General features: G+C 43.1%; 1 long non-coding RNA gene across 2 annotated transcripts in view; it reads left to right on the top strand.

The window, feature by feature from the left end:
- The first annotated feature begins 218 nt into the window (after window positions 1-218).
- LOC309644458 overlaps window positions 219-10,584 on the top strand; it is a 22,640-nt gene continuing 12,274 nt past the window's right edge. The window contains exon 1 of one of the 2 annotated variants that reach the window (XR_014254436.1): window positions 219-1,964. This is a non-coding gene — a long non-coding RNA (uncharacterized lncRNA). Of the gene's footprint in view, window positions 3,169-10,584 lie in introns of both variants that reach the window. The other variant, XR_014254437.1, reaches the window with a different exon arrangement.

Here is a 10,584-nt window from a genome sequence, read left to right as displayed (position 1 = left end):
TAAATATACTTTTATACCTTAGTTCTTACGGCTATCGAATATTCTATTTTCTATTTCATGACGGGACTATATTATTCCCTCATTGTGAAATATTTAGGTTTCTAACGGCAAAGCCCATTAACAATTCCTGGGAAATAAAAACAGAATCTGGGTAATAAAATAAAGTCTAACCTTTTTTTTCCTTTGTGCTTGGTCTAGTTTCACTGCCTGGCAGAGGGCCGCGTGAAGATGCCTCGCACCTGGAACTTCAGACCAGGCTTCCCACCGTGAAATGGCTGCGCAGGAGCCTTCCGTGGGGCTGCGCATGCGTAAACACTGCACACGGCACTGTAATTCAAGATGGCGGCGGCAGGCTGTGTGCAGTGGCTGCGCAGGGCGCTTGGATCCAGAGCATCGCGAGCCGTACAGCTACGCTCATCCCGCGAGAACTCCGCCCCCTCCCCGCTGACCCTATAAAGCAGTCCTGCGCACAGCCTGTTGGGGGAGTGTGTGCTGTGGAGCGCGATGGCGGGCTGTCAGTTATTTTCTCAAAGAATGACGCTTTCCTTTGCTTCTGAAGCCACCTCGGTCTCCTTTAATTGGCTCCAAGGACGCCAGGCCGGAGGACGCTTCTTCACGCTCCACTCCAAAGGTGGGTAACAGGTTATTTTCTGTTTGTCACTGTATTACAGTGCAGTTTGGCATTTAAAAATATCTGTTTATCAAATGGAATGGCGTTTGGGAAAGGTTTGGTGAATATTCAAGTTTTTTACTTTTTGCTATTTTCATTGTTCTCGTTGGCTCATCCGGGTGTGTTGCTCTCTTGGCCCCGACCCCATGGAAGTTTTCTGAGGGCAAAGACTGATCCTAATTCCGCCCTTGAGGTCCCCAGACTCCAGCACAACACAGGGCATGTGGTGGGAGCCCAGGAGGAGAGGTCAGGTGTGACTTGGTCACTGATGGGCAACAGCTGACCACTGCAGAGACTTGAACACATATGTCACAGTTTGTAGTTTTCTTAAATTAAGAAGTAGATCCTTGAGAGAACTTTCTATTATGCATAGGTACATTTTAAAATGTGTATGTATCGTAAACGTACAGCTCAATGGAATTTCACCCATTGAACAACAGGTCTGTGTGAACAGCCACCAGATAGAGACATAGAATATTCTAGCACCCCAGAAACTCTTCTCGTACCCCCTTACACTCCATGCATTAGTTTGTTTTGTTTTGCTTTGTGGTCGTTGTAGGTGCCTTTTTTCCCCCTTTTCTTTCTTTTTCAGATTCAACCTTAGCAAATGGAATCTTGCCCATAGCCTTGGGAGAGCAAGCCCTCCTCACTGTCTGTTGCTCTGGGCCCATAAGGGGGGCTGTTGATGGAAATGCAGAAAGACAGCATTTTAATAACAAAAAATTAACGCATTTAGAAGAGCTGATGAGATACACTTGGAGGCTAAGAACATTTACGAGAATATCATCCTACTGACCTCTTAGTACAGACCTCCACGGGAGAAAATTTATACTCGGCATTATCTGCTCCTGTGTTTAGTAGTCAATCATACATTCATTTCATCTTCATTCTTCATTCATTCTGTCCAGCAAATATTTTGATTGATTGCCTGCTACAGGTCTTAGACCAATTGTGTGTGCTGGAGAGAGAGCAGGAATCAGAATCGATAAAGCCCCTGCCCTCAGGGACAGACAAACAAATAAGAAAAGCATATTGCATGTGAAATGGATGTGGTGCTACCTAGAGGGGACCGGGAACTCCAGCTAGTGGCCCTGTTTTCTGCAGGCAGTCAGAGGAGGATCTCCTATGAGGAAAGCCTTTAGAAGAGCCATGCATGGGAAGAGCATTCCAGGAAGAGGCCCCAGCAAGGGCAAAGGCTCCGAGCGAGGCTCGGGCTACCCGGCATATCTGAGGAGTGGGAATGAGACCCAAATGGTTGGAGCCAGAGGGCCGAGAGGAGGAGACTGGACGTGAGGTTAGGTTGTTTTTTTCCTTCTGTTTTTGTTTTTTGTATTGGGTCTATTTTATGGCTGGGATTTCTCCTCCTACGGGGCGGGGAGGGTGCGGGAAATATGACATCAGGACGTGTTAGGTATGCCTTAAATGTGAAAGCACAAAGAGGAGTTGACTGTGCTTCATTTTGGGGGGCATATGTTTCACCAGGTGGGCGGAGAGGCACAGTGTGGAGGGCCCCGTAGGGATTGTTGTTGTTTACTCTGAGGGAAATGGGAAGCCATGGGAGGGTTGGGAGCCTAAGATGTACATGACCTGGACTAAAGATCACTCTGACTGCTATTGAGATATTTATAGGGGGCAAGAATGGAATCAGGAAAACAAGTTTGGAGGCTAGTACAACACTCCAGAGGAGAGAAGATTTTTTTTTTCTCCTAGTTATTTATTATTGTTTAACTAACCACCCCAAAATTTGTGGCTTAAAACATCAATAGTTTATTATTTCTCATGGTTCTGTGGGCTGCCTGGGCAGTTCTTTTGCTTCAAAAGTATCAGCTGGGTCCTATTTTCCTCCATCTTTGCAGGCCTAGTTTTTTTTTTTTTTTTTTTTTTAATGTTTGCCCTTATGTATTTGACCTTGTTGGCTGTGGGGTGTTTTTATGTTTCCATGAATATTCCCAAGCTTTGTTCTGGGATGAAGTTAAATGACCTGGAAATGGTTTGATTCTTTCAGGTCTTGCTTTTAAGATTTGTTTGGCAGGATGAAAGCAGCATTTAGCGGTCCAAGGCTAATTATTCTCTGCTACTGAGGCAAGACAGTGTTCTGCCCACTGCCCGGGAATTGTGAGGTGGTCCAGCTGGGCTGTGGGAGCTCCCGTGTGCTTTGCTCGAATCCAGGGTGGTTGTCTCTGAAGCCTCGAAGTTTCTTCTGGCTTGTGTGCTGATCCATAGTCAGCCGAAGACCTCACATGGGCCCTTCGCCTGTCTCTGGAGTTCTCTCTCTCCACCCCGCTCCCCTCTGGGTACCCTGCCCTCTGAACTCAGCTGCCTCAGTCTCCCCAGCCTCTCAGCTCCACCTCTTCAGCTCAGAGTGCATCCTGCTTCTCCTGGGTTCTCCCTCCCCAAACATGTTGACTTTGAGATGCCTCTTAACCATCCCAGTGGAGATTCCTTGAAATGTTTTCTGGAAGAATCCCTCCTGACACCCCAGTCTTCTCGTGTTCAAGGTGAGTCAAAGACTCAGGTGCATCTCCTACGCAATGTAACGTTGCCTGCCAAGTGATTGCCTTGACATTTGGAATCTGACTCTGGACTCAGTCTGGCAGCTGTAACTCCTTAAATTATTTCATGTACTGGGTCTTTGATTGGGTTGATGAGCCTCAAAACTTTAGCTTTGTTTCTTCCCTGATCAGGTAAAGGAAAACAATACATTGGTGATTCTGGTTATCCCTTATTTTAAATATACATGGAAGAGACTTTGCTTTTGACTAATGGGCTGCAGTGCTATTTGTTAGTAGTAGCAGCTAATGTCCTGGCATTGGTGAATGACGTAGTCTTAAAAATATTAGTTAGAAAGTATTTAAGGTATTCTTACAATAATATCACTCTCACTCGCCAGCTTCTATATTAGCCAAGACTCTTGCTTGCAATTCATGGAAGTCCACCTCAAACTAGCTTAAGCAAAAGTCCTAGAAGAAATCCTCTTACATAAGTGGAATTTATAGGCTCCTATAGCTCAAAAGCTTAAGAGGTGGGGAGGCAGAGCCTGATTCAAACAGTCTTCAGACCTCTCTCCTTCTCTGTCTCTCTCCCTCTGTCTCTCTCTCCCTCTTAGTTCTCAATCTGGAGGGACCAAGTTTTGGTTGGCCTTAAGGTTTTGACCTGCGAGAGAAATAGCACTCTTCCCAGTATCTCTGGCAAAAGTCCTGTGGAGGAGGGGATCCCAGTTGGCCAGGCTTGGGTCCTCTGTCCATCCTTGGTGCAGGGTCAGGAGGAGGTCAGGCCCGCAGGGTGATAGTACCGGAGCAGCACTGATCCTCTGGGCCCTAGAATTCTTTGCTGTGGGGGCCGACCTGTGCATCGAAAGACATGTAACCGCACCCCTGGCCTCTACCCACTAGATGCCAGTATTAACCTCCCTCCACCCACCGTGACCGCAAAAATAACTCCAGGTATTGCCACATGTTCCCTGCTGGGCAAAATCACCCCCGTTGAGAACCAGTTCTATGGAGCGAGAGTAGTTTTCTATGGGAAGAGATGCCGGCTAGGAAAATAGGCCTGTGACCTATTCCAGTGTGTTTTCTGAGCAGAACAGAAGGAGGTGGACCAGTTGTTGGGATCTGTTAATGTACAATGAACCACTGACGGGTGCAGTTTAGTGCAGTGCTTTAATTCTTACAAAATAATTTTGTGACAGGGTACATAAAAATTGGGGGATACCTATGAATGTGTTCGAGATGTTATAAATGTTATAGCAGGACCAGAAAATTCTCTGGTGTCATGATAAAAACCAGAAACTAAGACTGAAATACCAAGGTCTATTTTTTTTTTTTTTTTTTTTGGCTGTGCTGCGCAGCTTGCGGGATCTTAGTTCCCTGACCAGGGATTGAACCTGGATCCCCACGAGTGGAAGCACAGAGTCGTAACCACTGGACAGCCAGGGAATTCCCATACCGAGGTCTATTTTGGCTCAATCTTGTACTAGGTGCATGATCTTTCTTAAATTATTTAATCTCCTTTAATCCTCGATTTTCTTCAGTATAAAAAATGATTAATGATGTCAGACAAAACAATAATATATGTGAAAGTCCTGGGTAAACTTTAAATGGCATTCAAATTGGAGGTGTTATTTAAACGTACTTTTCAATTAATTGAACATGGACGCTACTTCGGTGATTTCTGAGTGTTTAGAATAGTGCATTCAGGTGTGTTTGGGTTTATTCTGTGACTGTGGAGCATGGTATTCTTTTTCTTATTCTCTTTTTCCTTCTCTCCCCTTTTTGGTTAACGTAGAGATGTCAACGTTATAAGAAAGAAGACGGTTATTTTTAGTTTCTAATATGTTCCAAAAGGCAAAAGAATTGCTCACCTGAGAATTATCAGTCTCTTCTGTTCCTGCTGTTTAAAAAAAAAAAAAAGAAAAAAACATTTCCAGTTCATTTAGCTGACTGGTGGGTGAGAGTCCTAGGGATGATGCTGTTCTCAGGACGGCGGGCACTGTGTTCCGACAGCGCGAGGTGTATATGTTTTCAGCTTTCTGGCTCTGTTCCACCTTGGTAATAACCCACCCGGTTAATTCAGTGGGATTTAAGCTTCTGATCTTTGTCTGAACAAATCAGAAATTTCCAGAAAACGTTTGAACAAATCGTGGAACCTAGTCATATTCAAGCGTAGAATATATCCCAGAAACAAACAGATGACCTAATCCCATGTCAGATGCAGGGGCTAAATGATTCATCTCTTAAAAGAGTCTTACAGTCAGTGTTTACTTCCCAAGTGAAAGAGAGAAAATTCGCTTCGTGATCTAAACCAGTTGTAGGAACATTTTCAGAGTGTCACCTTTTGGAGCAAACGTTGTTTGACTTTTGGATTAGATTCGTGATTTTTTACGCAAGACCGTCTTTAGAATTTTGGGTTAAGAATGCTGTGTTTTTTTCTTTTCTGTTTGTGGAGACAGGCTTTCCTGGGTGACATCTCTTGTTGTGATCACTATTAGTGGATTGTTTTTCATACTCTTGTTTCAAATCTAACAGTTGCTGAAATGAACACATACATTTCTCAACCAGTGAAATATCTCCTAAAAGGTGCTTTCTTCTCAGCAGGAGGCTTTGGTAACTTCCGGAGAAATTCAGCATTCTTTAAGTCAGAGACTATACTAATAATCACGATTTACATGTGAACATATAAACTACAGGAAATCAGAAAGAGAGGGAGAAGAAAATTTTATGTGCTTGGCTAGGAGTCTTTGAATGTTTATAGTCTGGGAACGGATACTGTGAAAGTCTTTCTGGGATTGACATATATACACTAATATGTATAAAGTGGATAACTAATAAGAACCTGCTGTATAAAAAAATAAATTAAATTTTTTAAGAAGAGTGTTTTCTTTTGTTAGGGCCCACATTCCCACCCCACGCCCCCAATCCTCAGCCTTGGGTTTGGAGTCAAAATAGCACTCTTCTTACACTTGATAGTATTAGAGGAGATGTTTTTTTTCCCCTTGGCATATTTCTACAGCTGGAAACTAGGGAAGCAAGGAGGCTGATTAATCGCTTTCTAGCTAAGCACATTAATACTATCCTCTTGGCATCTTCCAACAGTTTCTGTTTTATTTTGTTGTAAGGACCTGTTTCCTTTCTAATGAAATTTTGGTACGACCTTCTTGTGTGAATGCTTCTTTCTGGGCCCTTTGGGATTTCCTTTACCAGTATTGTTTTTTCTACCAGAGAGCTAATATCGGTGGACTGCTGCAGGCCCTTGAATCGTGGGTGAGTTAGAGATGAGATGTATGCAAGCGTGTGGGGTGGGGGAACGGAGGAGTCAACCTCTGCTCTTCCGAATATGTCCTCAAATACACGTAGCTCTCCATTCGTGGTGTATATGATGACTTGGTCATTCCAACTGCTGTTAAGTTTTGAAGGGCCAGTCAACAGAAATAATAATCCAAATCATTCTTCTTATTCAAGGGTGTCTGAGAACTCTGGCCACAACCTAGTTTTTAAAAACATAACATATTAGTGATTAGAACAAAATTTTTTCCCAGGGCTCTTCTAGATAATGCCTCCCTAAATGATGGCTCAGATGTATGAGTCAGTCTCAGGAGCTGACCATTAAGCCACTGGCCAAGCTTCTATTTTTAAGAATCACTAGGAAAAACTGGAAGCAACTTTAGAAAATAAAGGAAATACTCTCTGTCCTTTCTTTTTTTTTTTTTCCTTGTGGGGAATGAGAAGAGACAGTCTTTGATTCATGTACAGCCAAGATCTAGGAATAAAACAAATACAGTAGAACCCTTTCCTAAGTGGTAGGCACAGTTCTAATTCCCACAATTTAGAGATCTGTTCTACATCAAGGTTTTAGTGTATGGGGCTTGTTGTCAACCACACACTATGATCTGTGATATACCTAGGGTTGCCTGAATATGAAAGCAAAACTTTGCAATAATTTATTTTATTGGATTTGAACCCACTAAACACAGCTCTTGAGTTGTGTACACAGTCTCATTGTTCTAATAGTAAACATTGTGTCCATTGTCAAGTTTAATTAAAATGCAGTGAACCTGTGGCCACTGTGGACGATGGAATCCATGAACGGATAAATAGCTCTGAGATTGTACACACCTGACGTTTTAAGGGCTTCCTGATGATCAAAGTTCAAGCACATTTAATAGTTTCAGCAGTTGCACTGCTTTGATTTGTGTTTATTTTCATTTCCCCTGGGCAGAACTCTCTAATCTGGGCTTAACTTTTTACAACATACTTTTGAGCGGGGCTTAAATTACCCTATTCTCGTAATAGCAATACTCTTAATATGGAAGATTTTAAAAGTGTCTCTGCCCACTTGAAACAGAATTTCCACTACTGTGCATTTATTCTGTAGATACAGGAAACCCAATTATTGTTTGGAATTGAACTAGGCCCTTGAGGAACGTGAAACTCTCCTTATTTTCTCCTCCGCCCCCCACCCATCATCAGACATGGGTTTTATTTTATAGAATTAAATAAAAATGGATGATGTGAGTGCAAATAGCTACAGGGAAGGGAAAATCTATTTGTAAGATCTTTACACTTGTGCCTAAATAAGATTGTTCTCTGATTATTTGCTGGCTGTGTTTATAAGGGAAAATCATTATTCCTGGCTCCTAAGTCTGGAAGTCATTCATACAAGGAGGCACAAAATATTCCAATCGTTTTTATTCCCTCAGTTTTCCTATGAGTATTCATTCAATATTTTGGCTGATAATACAGTGAAAGAACAGGCTCTAGGCAGTTTTTCTAGAAATCAAGATTTATCTACTTCTTTGGATAATCAAATATTCCTTGCTCAGAAAGGCCTTCCAAGAACAACCTTTATGAAATACTGCTAGAGCCCTCACCTCCCATCTCTCTCCATGTTCTTGCCCTGCTTTACTTTTCTTCAAAGCATTCATCAATACAGGTTATTTATTAACACCCGTATTTATCTGCTAGCTTATAAACCTCTAGAACAGCGCCACCCAACAGAAATCCAATGCAAGCCACATAGGACATTAAAAATGTTCTAGGAAACACATTCTAAAGGTAAAAAGAAATAAGTGAAATTAATTATAATAGTGTTACCGACCCAGGCCCTTGGACTGTTTAATCAATAGAAATTGCTAAGAGGCCAGACGAGAATTCCAGGCAAGCCTTTATTGGGGCTCGGGCTGCAGCACAAGGGAGTGAGAACAAGAAACAGGTGCCTTTGCACTCTCCCTGAGAGGAGCTGCCTAGGTCCTTAAATGGGGTAATGATGGTGGTGGGGGGGCGGGTCTGTGGGGCGGGAAGGTGGCTAGCTTAGGTGGTCTGCCCACCCGCTCAGTGGTGCTGCACGCAGGGATCATACACAGTCCCCTGCTTTTGCTCCCAGCACTGCAGAAATGGCAGTTGGTTTGTGGCCTTTTTGTATCTTATTGTTCATAATTGCCCCAAATGCCCATTCTTGCAGTTATTTTAGTCCCTTAGAGTTACTTTGTATTCTGTTGCCCAGAGAGATGTTAGCCCAAGTGCAAGCACTCCGGTAGAGGGTCCCAGGTCCCAGCCTATCTCAACAGTATGTTTTATTAAACTTAATACATCCATAATATTATCACTTCAACATCAAACCAGTATAAAATGATTGCTAATGTGATATTTCATTTTCATTTTTTGGACTAAGTCTTCAGAACCTGGTGTCTATTTTATACTCCCAGCACCCCTTAATCCCAACTGGCCACCTTTCAAGGGCTCAAGGGCCACATGTGACTTGTGGCTGCCATGTTGGACAGCATGGCTCTAGGATGCCATCTCCACATGGTTAGTGGCTTTGCTTTGTTAACTAGAGAAAATAAATACTAAGCACATTCTAAGTGCATAGTAAATAGTGAAATAGCAAATGAATATTAAAATTATAATGATCACAACTGTTTAGCCAAAGGTCTGTGTATTATATGTCATCCAGCATGCTGCAATGCCTCTGGTTTTCTCTTTTTCCTAACATTTCCCTCTTGTCTACTACTCTAAGAATATCAAAATGTAAGAAAAGTCACTGTGATCATTTATTCTGCCACTGACCTACTTTTGCTGGGAAAAGCCAAAGGCTATATCCTGTGGTGACTCTTCTGCCCTCCCACCCCTCAGAATGGACCCATTCGAGTCTTGTTTCTGCTCATTGCCTCTCCTCTTAGTTCTGTGCTCCCTCCCTTTGATAGTTCTCAAGCTCCCTAATCAGCAGTGCTTCATATCACTTTTTAAAAGATCATACATCCCTTAATATTTGGGCAACACCTCCTTCCCTTCTCTTCCTCCTGTCAAGTCCAGTAAATAAAGAATGCATTTAGCACCTTCTTTGTGCCAGATACCATGGAAGTAGGCACTGCACATACACCTCAGGGCAGTGTAGACACTGGCCCTGCTTTTGAAGCACTTTCAGTCCAGTGGCTGAGAAAGACAAACAGTCATTACAGTGATGACACAGGAGAGTGTCATGGCAAAGGCACAGGCTCTGGGAAAAACAGGGTTCAAACCTTGGCACCACCACTTACTAAGTATATGGGCTTGAGCTGATCACATATCTCTATGCCTTAGTTTTCTCATCTGTAAAATGGAGCTAATAAAAATATGTACCACATAGTGCTGTTGTAAGGATTAAATTATAGTCGGGTGGGGTGGGGAGAAAAAAGATTATCTACAGGCATACCTTGGTTTTTTTATACTTTGCTTTATTGTGCTTCACAGATATTGCATTTTTTACAAATTGAAGGTTTGGGGCAACCCTGTGTCGAGCAAGTCTGTTGTTGCCATTTTTCCAATGGCATCGGCTCACTTCATGTCTCTGTGTCACATTTTGATAGTCCTCGCACTATTTCTTTTTTTTTTTTTTTTAATAAATTTATTTTTATTTTTGGCGGTGTTGGGTCTTCATTGCTACACACGAGATTTCTCTAGGTTCGGCGGGCGGGGGCTACTCTTCGTTGCGGTGCGCAGGCTTCTCATTGCGGAGCACGGGCTCTAGGCGCGCGGGCTTCAGTAGCTGTGGCTCTCGGGCTTAGCTGCTCCGTGGCCTGTGGGATCTTCCCAGACCAGGTCTTCAACCCGTGTCCCCTGCATTGGCAGGCAGATTCTTAACCACTGCGCCACCAGGGAAGCCTTCCTTGCACTATTTCGAACTTTTTCATTATTATATTTGTTACAGTGATCTGTGACCAGTGATCTTTTTTTTTTTAATTTTTATTTATTTATTTATTTATTTATTTATGGCTGTGTTGGGTCTTCGTTTCTGTGCGAGGGCTTTCTCTAGTTGCGGCAAGCAGGGGCCACTCTTCATCGTGGTGCGCCGGCCTCTCACTATCGCGGCCTCTCTTGTTGCGGAGCACAGGCTCCAGACGCGCAGGCTCAGTAATTGTGGCTCACGGGCCTAGTTGCTCC

Source organism: Balaenoptera physalus (assembly GCF_965194825.1).
Source record: "Balaenoptera physalus genome assembly, chromosome: 16".
NCBI classification, from domain to species: Eukaryota; Metazoa; Chordata; class Mammalia; order Artiodactyla; family Balaenopteridae; genus Balaenoptera; species Balaenoptera physalus.
The sequence above is the reverse complement of the archived record's forward strand: the minus strand, read 5'-3'. Positions and strand labels throughout refer to the sequence as shown.